Raw genomic sequence first — 15,762 nt, 5'->3', positions numbered from 1 at the left:
CAGCCATAAAAAATGATGAGTTCACGTCCTTTGTAGGGACATGGATGAAACGAAACCATCATTCTCAGCAAACTATCACAAGGACAAAAAACCAAACACTGCATGTTCTCACTCATAGGTGGGAATTGAACAACGAGAACACATGGACACAGGAAGGGGAACATCACACACCAGGGACTGTTGTGGGGTGGGGGTAGGGGAGAGGGATAGCAGTAGGAGATATACCTAATGCAAAATGACGAGTTAATGGGTGCAGCACACCAACATGGCACATGTATACATATGTAACCTGCACGTTGTGCACATGTACCCTAAAAGTTAATAAAATTAAATCCTCCTGCACAGGGGAGTGCAAAAAAAAAAAAACCAACTTGTATCATTTGAACTAACAATCTTTATAACCCCAGCAACTTCTGCCAATGGAGTAAATTCCCCCCCAGAAAAAAAAAAAAAAACTAAAGGAAACCATGGACAAAGAACACGAGAAAGGAAAAGAATGTATAAACAAAGTGAAAGCATCAGTAAACAAAAAGCATGAAAAATTCTGAAGCTAAAAGATTATAATTGAAAAATTTCTTAGAGGGGTTTACAGATTTAAACAGGCAGAAGAATCAGCAAACTTGAAAATAGGACAAATGTAATTATCCAGTCCGAGGAACAGAAAGAAAAAAGAATGACGAGTGAACAGAGCTTGAGGGATCTGTGGCGTGCTATCAAGTTACCAACATGCATTATAGGAGTTCCCAGAAAACGAAGAGAAAAAGGCAGAAATAATATTTGAAGAAATAATAGCTGAGACTCCACAAATTCAATGAAATACATGAGCTACACATTCAAGAAGATCAACAAATTATAACTAGGATAAACTCAGAGATCTATTACTAAACACATTATAGTCAAGCTGTTAAAAGCCAGAGACAAAGAGAATCGTTAAAGTAGCAGGAGGAAAACAACTTATCACATATAAGGGATCCTCTATAAGATTAAGTGCCTACCACTCATCAGAAACTACAGAGGTCAGAAGGCTGTAGAATGACATATTCAAAGTGCTAAAAGAAAATTAACAGAGAATTTTAGATCCAGCAAAACTATCCTTCAAAACTATAAGAAAGGATGAGCATGGTGGCTCACACCTGTAATCCCAGTACTTTAGGAGGCCGAGGTAGGAGGATTGCTTGAGTCCAGGTATTTGAGATCAGCCTGGGCAACATGGCAAAAAGCCATCTCCACAAAAAATACAACAAACAGATGGGCGTGGTGGCATGTGCCTGTGGTCCCAGCTACTCAGGAGGCTGAGGCAGGAGGATCACTTGAGTCTGGCAGGTTGAGGCCTTGATTGTGTCACTGCACTCCTACTTGGGTGACAGAGTGAGACCCCCTCTCAAAAAAAAAAAAAGAAAACATACCCAGATAAAAACTAAGCGAATTCACTGCTAGCAGACCTGCCTTACAAGAAATGCTAAAAGACGTTCTTCAGGCTGAAATGAAAGGACACTAGACAATAACTCCAATCCACATGAGGAAATAAAAAGCATCATTAAAGGTAACTACATAGGTAAATACGAAATATAGTATAAATGTATTTTTGTTTGTAATTCTTTTCCTGTCTGACCCAAAAGACAACTACATAAAGCAATACTTATGAAATAATGTTGGTAGGGTTATAACTTATAAAGATGCAATTTGTATGATGATAATAGCACAAAGGAGGAGGGAGGGAATAGAGCTATACCAGAATTTTTGAGTATTATTGAAATTAGGTTGGCATTAATCTGAACCTACTTTTTGCATATTTTATTAATCGTAGTCACTAGGGCAACCTCTAAGATAAAAACTCAAAAAATAGAATAAGAGGAACAAGAAGGAAATCAAAATGATATACTAGAAAATACCTATTTAATACAAAAGGCAGTAGTGGAGAAATTAAATCAAAAGACATAAGATGCATAAAAGGAAAAGAGCAGATATCCCACAAGTAACTCCCACCTTATCAGTAATTATATTAGAAGAAAACCAGTTAAATATTTCAATCAAAAGACAGATTGGCGGCTGGGCACAGTGGCTCACGCCTGTAATCCCAGCACTTTGGGAGGTCTAGGTGGGCAGATCACTTGAGGTCAGGAGTTCAAGACCAGCCTGGCCAACACGGTGAAAGCCCATCTCTGCTAAAAATACAAAAATTAGCTGGGTGTGGTGGCGGGCGCCTGTAATCCCAACTACTCTGGAGGCTGAGGGATGAGAATCACTTGAACCCGGGAGGCAGAGGTTGCAGTGAGCTGAGATTGCACCACTGCACTCCAGCGTGGGTGACAGCGAGACTCCATCTCAAAAAAAAAAAAAAAAAAAAAGCCAAAAAACAAAAAACAGATTGGCAAAAAACATGATCCAACTATATGTTGTCTGCAAGAGGCACACTTTAGATTCAAAGACATAGGTAGAAAGTAAAAGTATAGAAACAGATATACCATGCAAACAGTAATCAAAAGATAGCTGGAGTGACTATGCTAATGTCAAACAGTAGATTTTAAGGCAAAAACTGTTTCAAGGGACAAAGAAGGACATCACACATTGATAAAAGGACAAATTCATCAGAAAGACATAACACTTAAATATGCACTTAAAAAATCCCACACATGAAACAAAAGCTGACAAAACTAAACAATTGAATAATTATTAACAATTAATTTACTATTTTTTTTTTTGAGACAGAGTCTCTCGCTGTCACCCAGGCTGGAGTGCAGTGGCGCTGGCTCGGCTCACTGCGACCCCTTGCTCCCAGGTTCAAGCAATTCTCCTACCTCAGCCTCCGGAGTAGCTGGGATTACAGGCCTGCACCACCACACCAGGCTAATTTGGCCAGGCTGGTCTCAAACTCCTGAACTCAAGTGATCTGCCTCCCTTGGCTTCCCGAAGTGCTGGGATTACAGGCGTAAGCCTCTGAGCCTGGCATAACAATTTACTCTTAATAATTATTAATAACTAAATGAGATAATCCACATAAAAGAATCAGCATAGTCCCAGGTATATGGTAAGCACTTGATAACTCTTATTCAGAAAAAAAAACTGAGTTGCTTTGCTAGTTAAAGGTAAAGAAGTCAAAATCTAACAGTAGTGCCTGGAGACATCAACACTTCATTTATAATAATGCATAGAAGTAGGCAGATGATCAACTAGGAAAAAGAGGATTCAACAGCAGTATAAACAAACTAAATCTGCCGGGCACGGTGGCTCATGTCTGTAATCCCAGCACTTTGGGAGGCTGGGGCGGGCAGGTCACTTGAGGTCAGGAGTTCCAGACCAGCCTGGCCAACATGGTGAAACCCTGTCTCTGCTAAAAATACAAAAATTAGCTGGGTGTGGTGGCGCATGCCTGTAATCCCAGCTACTTGGGAGGCTGAGGCAGGAGAATCACTTGAACTCGGGAGGCGGAAGCTTCAGTGAGCCAAGATCACGCTGCGGCACTCCAGCCTGGGTGACAAAGTGAGACTCCATCTCAAACAAACAAAACCACCAGACACCTGTAGAGACTCTGTCCAACAACAGCAGAGTACACATTCTACTCAAATGCACATGGAACATTCTCCACGATAGACTATATGTTAGGCCATAAAACAGGCTTCAATAAATTTAAAATAATTGAAGTCATACAAAGTATAATCTTTGGTCAAAATGGAATTAAGTTAGAAGTGAACAACACAAGGGAATTTGGGAAATTCACAAAGATGTGAAAATTAAACAACACACTGCTAAGTAACCAATGGGTCAAAGAAGAAATCACAAGGGAAATTAGAAAATACTTTGATATTAATGAAAATGAAAACACAACGTACCAACACTTACGGGATGCAGCTATAACTGTTTATAGAGAAATCCATAACTGTAAACACATTTTTTTTAAAGAAGAGATCTCAAATCAACAGTCTCACCTTTCATCTTAAGAAACTAGAAGATGACCATAATAAATCAAAGTAAGCAGAAGGAAGGAAATAATAGATTAGAAAGGAAAGAAAAAACACAAAGACTTGAAAAACAGCAGAGAAAATCAACAAAACTAGAAGTTGGTTCTTTGAAAGGATTAACAAAATTGACAAACCTGGAATCAGATTGAAAGAAAGGATACCGCTACTGTTTACTGAAAAAGCAATCCTTACTGAATGCTTTTGTAAAGCGATTGGTTATCCCAATAGAATATACATCACTTTACAGCTATTTTGTGTGTGAACATTCTGTTATGTAAGCATTCAAACGTTGTTCGTTCTCCAAAAAGTGCTTTCCATAAATTGTTTCATCCTCGTGACATTCTTAGAATGCAGAAGCTGTTGTATTTAGTAAACTGTAATCATAAAGAACTTGTATTTGATTCAGGCAGATCTGAGTTGTGGATCCAGTTCAATATCCTTTTTTAGACTTTGAGAAAGTCACTTATCCCATTTTTACAGATGAAGCAGCAGGCTGAGAGTCATAAGCACAAATAAATACTTACCCTCTTGAGGTGGGAGGAGCTTGTGAGGATTAAATGAGATAACTCATGTAAAATGTTCAGTATAGTCCCAAGCCCACAGTAAGCACTCGATAATGGTAACTTGCTCAGATGGAAAACCGAATTGCTAAGCTAAAGGTGGAGCAGTCAGGAGACCTAACCACTAGTTAAAGTGGCCCCTCTTTAATTTAGATTCTCATGTAGTATATGGCATGGATAATCCAAATGCAGCAAAACAGTCAATTATAGGAAAGAATGCTGATTTCATTTTTATTTTTTATTTTGTTTAGAACAAGTTAGAGATGATAGAAGAAGAACTTTAAACAGAATAAATGTAACGGAGCAAAGAATGTTTCATGGGAATTGGGCTTTGCTCTGAAACATGCGCAGTGAGTATTCACAGGCAGAAAAAGGCTGAATGCAGAAACAAAGAACACAAAGTGGATTGGTTGTTTCAAAGTTACTTTCCTTGTGAAGGTTAAAGGAGAGGGAACTTCCTTATCAGGCAGGCTAAAATTGGCTGTTTGGAGATGTGACTATTATCTCCCTCTCTCTCCTGATTTCTTGGAAGGTCAGATAAACGACGTAGTTTTGGCTTGGTGGCCTGGAACTTTACCGGGAGTAACTCCATTTTGGCTTGGTCTTCTGGGGCCTAGTACAGGAACTTACATCAAACCAACGACCTCCTATAAATTTTATTTAACAGAGATCGTAAGTTTATGAGCCGGTATTTACTTTGGCATTCATTTCTAATTTATAGTTAAAACACATCCTGTTATTTATTTTTTTCACATAATTGTTGAAATCCAACACTGCTGTGGATGAGTCTTAATGTTTTTTAAACATTTCTTCTGCGATGTTGCCGTTCTCCACAAGCCCTAGTTCCCTCTTGCTTGTAGCATGCACTTAGTCCTCTAGATGGCAATATGCTAACATATGATGTAAATGAAACAAACGTGTACTGGAGCACCCAATTTACTTGGTTTAGTAAGAAATGATGGTTTTCCTATAAGTGGTGAGTTAGGACTAAATCCATGCATCTTATTGTGAAATTAGTCAAAATCAGTGCCAGGGAATGAATAGATGTTGAATAAATAAGTACAATGTAATACCCACAGTGTACTAGAGATCAAGCAAGATAGGTACTGTAGACACAGACATAAGAAGAACTATGTGTGATATTTGTCTACCTTCCTGATCTCGGCAAACCCTGCCATTTAACAAGTGAGGAAACTGAGGATTGGAGAATCAGTAGCTTTCCTGGGGTCATATAACTAGAGAGAGGTGAAGCCAGGACTTGTCAATGGTGAGGCTTCGATGATGAGCTTGAATTTAAGATATGTCAGATTTGAAGCCAATGGATCATATCAAAGTGCAAAGTGCAGTGGAAACCTGGAACTCAACCTTAGGATTAGGCTAAAGGTATACATTTAAGAGGCATCTCTGTAGAGCAGAGTCAAAGCTGTAACAATGTAGGAGTGGTCTGCGGCAACTCTGTCTGTGAAGCTGAAGTGTAATTCCCAAAGACCAAGGTGATATGGCAGAGGGTAAAGGGCATACACAGTGCAGACAAACCTGAGTTTAAATCCTGGCTTCATACTTGGTTGCTGTGTTGTTCATGGGCATTTAACCTCTTAAATATCATGATATACTTAATCTCTTTGACTCTTTGCAATAACCCTATGAGGGAGATACTATCTCCATTTTACAGATGAGGAAACAGGGTTAGAGAATGTAGGAGTTGACCCAAGGTCCTGGTGCATCTAGCACATGATGGATCCAAGGTTCCTATCTGGACAGTCTGCCTTAGGCTTACAATGCTAAGCACCACATGCAGTTTCCCCAATCATACACCTTAGGACGCCACCTTTGTATGTGGGTCTCCTTGTGCCAGAGATGAACGTGGGTGCGTGCACACACACACACACACACACACACACACAGAGAGAGACAGAGAGAGAGAGAGAGAGATTTATTTCAAGGAGTTGGCTTACACAGTTGTGGGAACTGACAAATCCAAATTCTGTAGGGCAGGCCAGCAGGCTGGAACGCTCAAGCAGGAGCTGATGTTGCAATCTTGAGGTCAACTTTCCACTTCCTCAGGGAAATCTTAGTTTTGTTCTTAAGGCTTTTAACTGACTGGATGAGACATTCCCACACAGTGAAAGGGCAATCTATTTTACTTAATGTTAACAGATTGTAGATGTTAGCCACATCTATAAAATAGCTTCAAAGCAAAAAACACCTACATTAGTGTTTGATTAAATAACTCAGTACTAGCCAAGTTGACACAAAAAATTAACCATCACACGCCTCCAGCTGTCTGTAAATGCTATGACAGCAGGAAGCCTATCTTTCTCATTCGCCTTCCATTGTCAGTGCATGGCCCAGTGCTGGGTACCTAATGGCACTCAATAAACATTTAATGGGCATGTGCCTGCCTTTTAACAGTGTAGGTGAAAGCCATTGTATAAATGCTGTTTTCAACTACTGACCTGTGCTAGGTACAGATTTTCTTTTTTTTTTTTTTGAGATGGAGTCTCGCTCTGTCACCCAGGCTGGAGTGCAGTGGCACAATCTCGGCTCACTGCAACCTCCGCCTCACAGGTTCAAGCAATTCTCCTGCCTCAGCCTCCTGAGTAGCTGGGACTACAGGCATGCATCACCACGCGCGGCTAACTTTTTGTATTTTTAGTAGAGACAGGGTTTCACCGTGTTAGCCAGGATGGTCTCAATCTCCTGACCTCGTGATCCGCCCGCCTCGGCCTCCCAAAGTGCTGGGATTACAGGCGTGAGCCACCATGTCCGGCCTGTGCTAGGTACAGATTTTCAGTGTGTTCAACTCACACATTACTTTCTCTGGGGCTCCTATATTCTCTTAAATGTTTCATAAGTTACGTCTTTAAGCCTCCTCAAATTGATTTTTTTTGGTATTGTGTGAGGTAGAATCTGTAGTAATTTGTATTATTTGCTCACAATTCTTTCTTTCCTTTCTGCCTGTGCCATGATTCATTTTGGGCAGAATATATTCCACTTCCCCACTGTCATTGAGCTTAACAATGTGACTTGTTTTGGTGATTAGAATGTGAGCAGATATAATGTATGTCCCACCCAATAAGAAACTTTAAATGTGTGGTTTGATTTACTCTCGTGTATTCCTTACCTGCAACATGAGAAGTGCATGCCCCAGGTGGCCATACTCCTTCGGCTTGGGTCAGAGAATGAGAGACATGTGGAGTAGACCTGATCTGACCTGCAGTATGCCACAACTGACTTATAGACCTTTGTGTGACAAATATATGTTTGTTGTTATATGCTACTGAGATTTGGGAAGTTGTTGGTTACACAGCATAATTGCAGCAACATGACTAACACATAATCACATTTCTTTTTATTTCCCATGTGACTAACCAATTACTGAAATATCTGTCCTTTTCACATTGATCTCCAATACCAACTCCATCATAAACTAGTATTGCTAATCCTTAAGGGATGAATTGTCCACTCCCACCCCCAAATTCATATGTTGAAGTCCTAACCCTACATTACTTTTCAAGGTGACTGTATTTCGAGACAGGATCTTTAAAGACATGATTAAGATAAAATGAGGTCATATGGGTAGGCCTTAATTCAGTCTGACTGGTGTTCCATAAGAAGAGGATATTAGGACACAGACACACACAGAAGAAGGACCATGTGAAGACAAAGGGGAAGATGCCGTTCACAAGCCAAGGAGAAGGGCCTTAGAGGAAACCAGCTCTGCTGACAACTTGATCTTGGGCTTCCAGTCTCCAGAACTGTAAGTAACACATTTCTGTTGTTTAATCCACCCAGTCTAGGGAACTTTGTTATGACAGCCTGAGCTGACTAATGTACTAACCATCTCTTCCTGCTCCCCGTTACATCCGTTACCAAGTCCCCTAGATTTCCTTCACAACCAACACCTGTATTTCTTCTCCATTCTTGCTGTTGCCTCCTGGCTGTGCACTGCGGCAGGTGGCCTTTGGTCTTGCTGTATGTATTAGTCTGTTCTCTCATTGCTCTAAAGAAATACCTGAGACTGGGTAATTTACAAAGAAAAAGGTTTAATTGGCTCATGGTTCTGCAGGCTGTACAGGAAGCACGAGAACATTTGCTTCTGGGGAGGCCTCAGGGAACTTTTACTCATGGCGGAAGGCAAAGAGGGAGCAGGCGTCTTACCTGGCAGGAGAAGGACTGAGAGATGGGGTGGAGGTGCCACACACTTTTAAAACAACCAGATCTCCTGATAACTCTATCAGGAAAACAGCACTAGGGGGTGGTGCTAAACTATTCATGAGAAGCCACCTCCATGATCCAATCACCTGACACCAGGCCCCACCTCCAGCATTAGGGATTACATTTCAACATGAGACAGGCAGGGACACAGATCCAAACTCTATCACTGTGCCTGTCATTCATTCATCTTGCTCAGGTCTGCAATCCACCCAAAAGACATTTGGAGACCCTAGGGCAAGGGAAGGGTGTGGTGAAAGCTGGGATTTAGGATCATTAGGGTCTCCATTCCTTGGGTGTGGTGTTCAGAGACTTGTCCTCTATCACCTGGCCTTCCTAGGTTCTGATTCTCCACTAATAAAAACAATTTATAACGATACCCGTATTCGCACTCTCCTCTGAATCCAAAGTACTTTTTCAGCATGAAAATCGTATCTCGTGTAGTTCATTTTTCGTTGCCCACGTCTCAGGCTCCCAACTGGGCCTGTATGTTTCCCAAGTGGAGGCAGGATTCCCCTCTGAGGGGTTAATTCCCCAACAGTGCCTGGCCCGGTGCCTGGTTCACATGGGTGCTTGTCTTAGGTCAGGTCCTCAGGAGCAGAGGCTTACATGAGGATTCCTACACAAATGATTTATTTCTGGTTCCACGAGAGTAAAGCTGAGTTGGGGAAGCATCAGGTAGGAGGGGTGTAATTTAGGGTAAGTTCCATGGGGTTGCAGGCTAAGTTCCGGATTGCACAAGGGGACTCTGGAGTGTACGTTATACCTTTGCACATTTTTCCTTTGTCCCTGGGACTCAGGGAGCAGGGCTTTCTTGCTCTCACATCTGTCAGTCATCGACTCGGGGCCACGCCCACTGTGGGTATGGGCACTCCTAGCCACCTCTGGCTTGTGTATTCTGGCCGCCGTATTTCTGGTACCCCGAAGACAATCCTCAAAAAAGGAGTTGCACTTCTGGGCTGTTGGAAACCTAAAGCACACTGAAGCTGGGGAAAGATGCCCCTAACCTGTAAAAGGGATCTGCGGGGATCTGGGTGGCACGCTCATGGTGTTCGCCACAGCCATGTGGATGTGCCTGTTGTCTCATCCTCCAGAGAAGGGGCTCAGGTTGGATTCCATTGCTCAGTTTCACACTTGTGTTGCCCTCTGTGGCTTTTTGTTTCATGTGTATTTCCTGTAAGTAGCCCTTGTAACAGGAGAGGTCTCAAGTGCTGAGTAGAGTGAACCCTTTTTGATATGGCAAGATTTTGTATTATTTTATGTGTTTAATCTTTTACATTGTAGAACTCTCTCTGTTTTACCAGTTTTGCCATAAATTGCCTACATTATACTCCGCCACACTGATGTCAGCTTGCCTATTTCCCTGACCTTTGGAATTTTATGCTCCTTATTTCCATTTTTTCCTTTCTTTCATGCTGTTTGTTTTCTATCACATACAGTTTAGCCTTTTTGTCATTCTTAAAAGTAATAAATAAATGCCAGAGCATGCACACGCTTCTTTAACCAAGCAAATAAATCAGAAAGCTATATAGGTCTTACAAACATTTTAACATGCAGTACTAAGTTGAAGAGGTAATGTATTTATGTTACAACAGAAATCCTAAGATTCATTTTTAAAGATTGAGCGTCTGTTTAGAAACATTTCCTGTTCTTTTGAAGTGTCCCTACTTACTTGTCGTTTGATTTGTTTAAGCCACACAGGCTATGGTATTTTGTTATGTCCCAGCTGAGGCAGGACAGTTGAAAAGGCTGCTCCAACCTGAAAGAAGATTCTTAGCTTTAAAAAGTGTGCTTGCTGCCAGATTGATGGGCCATATTCACCTTGAAAGTCCAGCCTCTGCTCCTAAGCAAGTAGCCCAGAGTAAATAGCTGCATCCCACGCACGGTGATAAGAACGTTCTCTTGGAAGCGTGCGGAGGATACTTCTCAATGCTGTGGTTTTCTGGTTAGTGACAGGCCCTGGGTCTCTGGGCCTCCCTCACCGTCCGCCCCTGCATTCAGAGCATGCTTGAGAAAATCACGGAAAGCACTTTCTACATCCAGCTGCTTCTGCTCTATGCTGAGATTCAGACAGTAGCTTTCCCTCACTGCCTTTTCTATGTTTCTGTGTTATTTTAATGTGAATTAGAGAAAGGTTGCATGGAGCCGGTGGGGTGGTGATAGTTAGGGACTCAGTTATCCATTTTACTGGACGTTTCAGACCGTTTACAGATCTGCTGCTCATGTCTTGCTGGGGAAAGCCAGGCAATGCCAAGAGCTAAGCATTTGGCGGATACTAACCTCCTGGTTGAAAAGAACCCTTTGTCCTGCTATTTGATGCTGTGAAAGAGAATCCTCAAACTGTCAGAAAGAAAAGAGAAAGCATTTTACCTTTTGCTTTGAAAATGTAGATTGCTTGAGAGATTTAAAGTTATAAATCTTGGTCCCTTGCTATTGACGCTAGGACTGGACAGCCCTTCAACCATGATGTTCGATCCCCCATCTCAGGCTGGAGCTTCCTCTATACTTATCAATTCCAGTTGTGAAAATCTAAATAAAGAAAATGGATAACTGTTTTAAAGAAGAAATACTCAATTGTTTTCACATGGAAAGTTTTTTAAAGCCTAGTTTAAAATTCAGTCCACTTTCAGGATATTTTTAGTCTCTTGAGAATGTTCCAGATCGCTGACTCAGTAAGCCCAGGCTCTTAAAAATGCATGTTTTTAAACTCCACAATGTGACATTGTCTAAGCTCCTTGCCATTTGAGTCTGACCGTATATTCTGAAGTCTGCCTTGGCTTCCTAAGGACTGTTCCTGGCCTTCTGGAGCCCCCAATACTCCCCCACTCAAATCTGATGATGGGGCAAGTTCCTTGCATAGTACCAAGAGAAGGGGCCCAGGAGTGGCATGCAAAAGAACAGAAAGTTACTGTGTTTATGGCTGTCAGAACCAAAAGTGCTTCTGAGAGAACGAAATCTAGCATCCTAGCTTTCTAGAAGAAGAAATTAAAGCCCTGGGAGGAGAGGGGATTTGCCTAAGGTCCTACATAGCCCATTTCTGCCATGTCCTCAGCCTTCCCAAGCAGGGGGGACTCCATGGGGATGGATGGGTCATCTCCCTTTTGATTTGACATAGTCCTTAATCAGCCATCTTTCTTTGGTCCAATTAGGTTTGGTCATGGTAGTAGGATTGACTTGCTTGAAATACAATGGCTGCTTTAGGAGTTGGTAACTTAATATTTCCTGACCTGAACTATATATCTGTAATAAAGATATATCAATGATCTTCTATGGGCTATTTAAAATTTACGTGTATATATATATTATACATATATATAATACATATATATATAATACATATATATATAATACATATATATATAATACATATATATAATACATATATATATAATACATATATATATATATAATACATATATATCATGTTCGTGCAGCCAGCAATATGCAAAGCAGAGAGCATGGCTTCTAGTAGTTTGGGGATTGTGGCAACAGAGATTGCTTTCCACTTGGGGACTGGATTCCACCAGATGGGACAACAGACTCTCCTTTCTTATGAACCTTTGAACATTGCAGGGATTATTTGAGTGTTGTCATAGTTACCGGAATTGGTGAAAGCCTTGTCCCCTTTGTGTCTTCTTATGGAAGGTCCTTTTGGGATCCCAGGGTGATATGGAGAGAGTTAGAGCCTGGTCTTGCCAGAGGACTTTAGATCTCATGATTTCTTGCTCATGAGATGAAGCCCGGATTAAAGAAGGAAACTCTGGCAAAGATTTTACAAATGAAACCTGTCATCTTGGCTTACAGTGTCTTTCCCAGTCTCTTCCTAACCCCATCCACTTCAACATCAGAGCAACCCACATCCCAAGAAAGACAGAAGAGGAGGCCTCTGTGGTTTGTCTTTCTTGGTCCTTCCAATAACCATGTAAATCAGTGGTTCTCAAGTGTGGTCCAAGGACAAGCAGCCTTCACCATTCCCTGGGAGTTATTAAAAGTGCAAATCATGCTGTCCCACCTGGATCTACTGAATCAGCAACTGTGGAGATGAGACCCAGCAGCCTGTGTTTCAACAAGTTGTCCAGGTGATTTTTGAGAAGAGCTGTTCTAAATAACCACTAATTAAACCATAATTTCCAATTCCTTGAATCTTCCTGGCACTTCTATAATTAATTTCTCTGCTAGTAAACATTAAAAATATCAGATTACTTAATTTTATATATTAGATATCAAAAATAATATGAAACTATCATGAGATCATATCATATTAGATATTGAAAGTATCCAGTATTTTTCCAAAGTCACAAAACACAATTGAAAGGAAAAAAAAGAATATAACAGTGGTATTCTTGAGCCATTAAGTGGGGACAAGGGGAGCCCATTCCATAAACTTGGGGACATTCTGATTGAAGGAAGGATAAGGACTGGAACAATTCCTGGATTAGAACAAAAAGAACTGGGAAAATGGAACCAATTAAAAAATCATCTGTCTTTCAGTTTCTTAACCATGCAGAAACCTAAAATTGTAGGGCTCCCAGAAACTCTATTAGTACTTTAAATTTCTTAATGATTTAAATTCTTTAGGACCTAAAACCAGTTGTTTGGATATCAGGAAACGGCAGTAACTTTTAGGATGCTGCTATATTAATGAATTACAATTTTAACATTTTCCAAAGGCTTCCAGTGGGGCAAAATTGATGCCTTTAAGATCAGGGACTCTGTCTTTATTATGGTGACACATGAGAGTGAAATAGAGCCCTTGTTCTTGATGGCACTGAGCACTTTCACTTCTGTAATGTCATTGTTTGCTCATAATAACCTCTCACATTTGTCTGGCTCTGTGGTTTTTAAAGCTCTTTGAATTTGGTCTTGTAACTTATTTCCATAAAACCTCTCTACTGTAGACTGGGTACCTGTGATTAACATTTATGATCCTGTTTCCTTAGCTATGAAATGCAGGAAGGGGCTTGTCTAAGGTCCCATGACCTGTGGGTGGCTGCCTCTTCCATTATCTTTTTTTTTTTTTTGAGACGGAGTCTCGCCCTGTTACCCAGGCTGGAGTGCAATGGCGCAATCTTAGCTCACTGCAACCTCTGCCTCCCGTGTTCAAATGATTCTCCTGCCTCAGCCTCCTAAGTAGCTGGGATTACAGGCGCCTGCCACCACGCCCAGCTAATTTTTGTATTTTTAGTAGAGATGGAGTTTCACCATATTGGGCAGGCCGGTCTTGAACTCTTGACCTCGTGATCTGCCCTCCTTGGCCTTGCAAAGTGCTGGGATTACAGGCATGAGCCACTGCACGCGGCCCCATTATCTTTTTAAAAATAAAAAGGGCCAGTGATACTGCTTTTCTGTTTTTTTAAGAAAATACGTGAATATGTATAAAAGCACTGACATGTTGCTAGAACTTGGTAAATGGTAGTTATTATTATCCTATTGTCTCATTTAATATGGGGAATCGTAGAGGAATTAGTGGCTTTTTGGTGACATACAGGCCATTGCAGAGTTGGAACTATGACTAAGGTGACTGGGCTCTTAGCCAGCTGTTTTCACCAGCCATGTATAAGCATTCCCTTTTCTCCCCAGACTGGCCAACATCTGGTAGTTTTTGACTTAATAGTAGCCATTCTGACTGGTGTGAGATGGTATCTCATAGGTTTTGACTTGCACCTCTCTGATAATTAGTGATGTTGAACATTTTCTCATGTTTACTGGCCGCTTGTTTGTCTTGTCTTGATAAGTGTCTGTTCGTGTCCTTTGCCCACTTTTTATGTGGTTGTTTGCTTATTTCTTGTTGATTGTTTGTTAGCACAAGTCTTAGTCCCTCGGGTCTCACCATCATCTTCCTCCAGCCCAGCTCTCCTCTCTACTTCCTCCTCTGGAACTCCTCACTAGAACCCCAAAAAAAGCAAACAGAAACATTTCCTGAATGCTTGCTGCAAATCAAACACAATTCTAGACACGGGCGATGCAGAGACACAGGCCAGCTGGCCACCACATGTCATTCATTCTGAGTAGCACTTTTGCTGTTTTTTAAAAAAAAAGTCAACATCTCCGAAATCAGGGTATGTCTTACCACTCATAGCTCATTGGCAGGTTCTTTTCTTTTTTAGAGGTACATGAAACAATGATGCATTTTACAACCATGGCATCTTAGGTTTATTGAAATATAATAGTTTCTCCCTTCAAGGAACTTACAGTCTGCCTTCAGGGTGAAGCAAGAGCACAGTAAGAGCTAAGTGAGAGCACGCAGTGTGAGCCAGGGAAGGAGCACTTCCTTCTAACCTGGAGCATCAGAGGGGTCTCCCTGATAGGGGAGGATCTGAACTACAGATTGAAGGATGAGCGAATTTTTCTGTTTTTTTCCCTTGCTCTGTCACTCAGGCTGGAGTGCAGTGGCATAATCATGGCTCACTGCAGTCTCCATCTCTTAGGCTCAAGCCATGCTCTCACTTTGGCCTCCCAAATTGCTGGGACTACAGGTGTGAACCACTGTGCCCAGCCAGATGAGTGGAATTTTAATAGGCAGAGGAAGGGTGGAAGGGCATTTTACTCTCAGGGATCTGTATAAGCAAAGACTAAGAAACTCGCAAAGCTGCAGCTGGTAGGAACCACCACTTGGAAAGAAGGTGTGGTCAGCGCTGATATTCAGCACTCCTGGCTGTCAGCTTTCCAAAGTGTTTCCTAACTAGTTGTAACCAGCAGCTGCTCCAGGCCTCCTAAGTGCATCCTGTCACCTGGGCTGTCCCCCTACCACCTCCCCTTGGTCCAGCAACTAAGGGGTTTATGTGGGCTGAGCCCAGAGCCTCCAGGTCCCTCTGATTGCTTGGTTGGTGCCAGGCGCTTCCCTCTGTTAGAAGTTGTGCTTATTACTCTGGTTGGAGAACAACCCTGGGAGCTGATATAGCAAGAAAACCTCCCTGAAGCCAGATCAGAGAATGACAGACAGGCGCTGTGAGCCGGGACCCTGGCCGCCAAATCTTTAAAATTTTGCCCTTCCACATTTGTTCATGCATCCTCAGTAACTGCATATT

General features: G+C 41.6%; 1 protein-coding gene across 11 annotated transcripts in view; it reads left to right on the top strand.

The window, feature by feature from the left end:
- The window catches only part of LOC129469372 (Golgi apparatus membrane protein TVP23 homolog B), a 121,545-nt gene that overhangs the window by 32,179 nt on the left and 73,604 nt on the right, over window positions 1–15,762 (top strand). For 7 of the 11 annotated variants that reach the window (XM_063629407.1, XM_063629408.1, XM_063629409.1 and 4 more), the window contains exon 8: window positions 4,771–8,279. The gene's annotated coding sequence lies outside the window, so the exon portion shown is untranslated. Of the gene's footprint in view, window positions 1–4,770; window positions 8,280–12,538; window positions 12,882–15,762 lie in introns of those variants that run through there. The other 4 variants (XM_063629418.1, XM_063629414.1, XM_063629413.1 and 1 more) reach the window with 3 other exon arrangements.

This window comes from Symphalangus syndactylus, chromosome 20, assembly GCF_028878055.3.
Source record: "Symphalangus syndactylus isolate Jambi chromosome 20, NHGRI_mSymSyn1-v2.1_pri, whole genome shotgun sequence".
NCBI lineage: Eukaryota > Metazoa > Chordata > Mammalia > Primates > Hylobatidae > Symphalangus > Symphalangus syndactylus.
The sequence above is the reverse complement of the archived record's forward strand: the minus strand, read 5'-3'. Positions and strand labels throughout refer to the sequence as shown.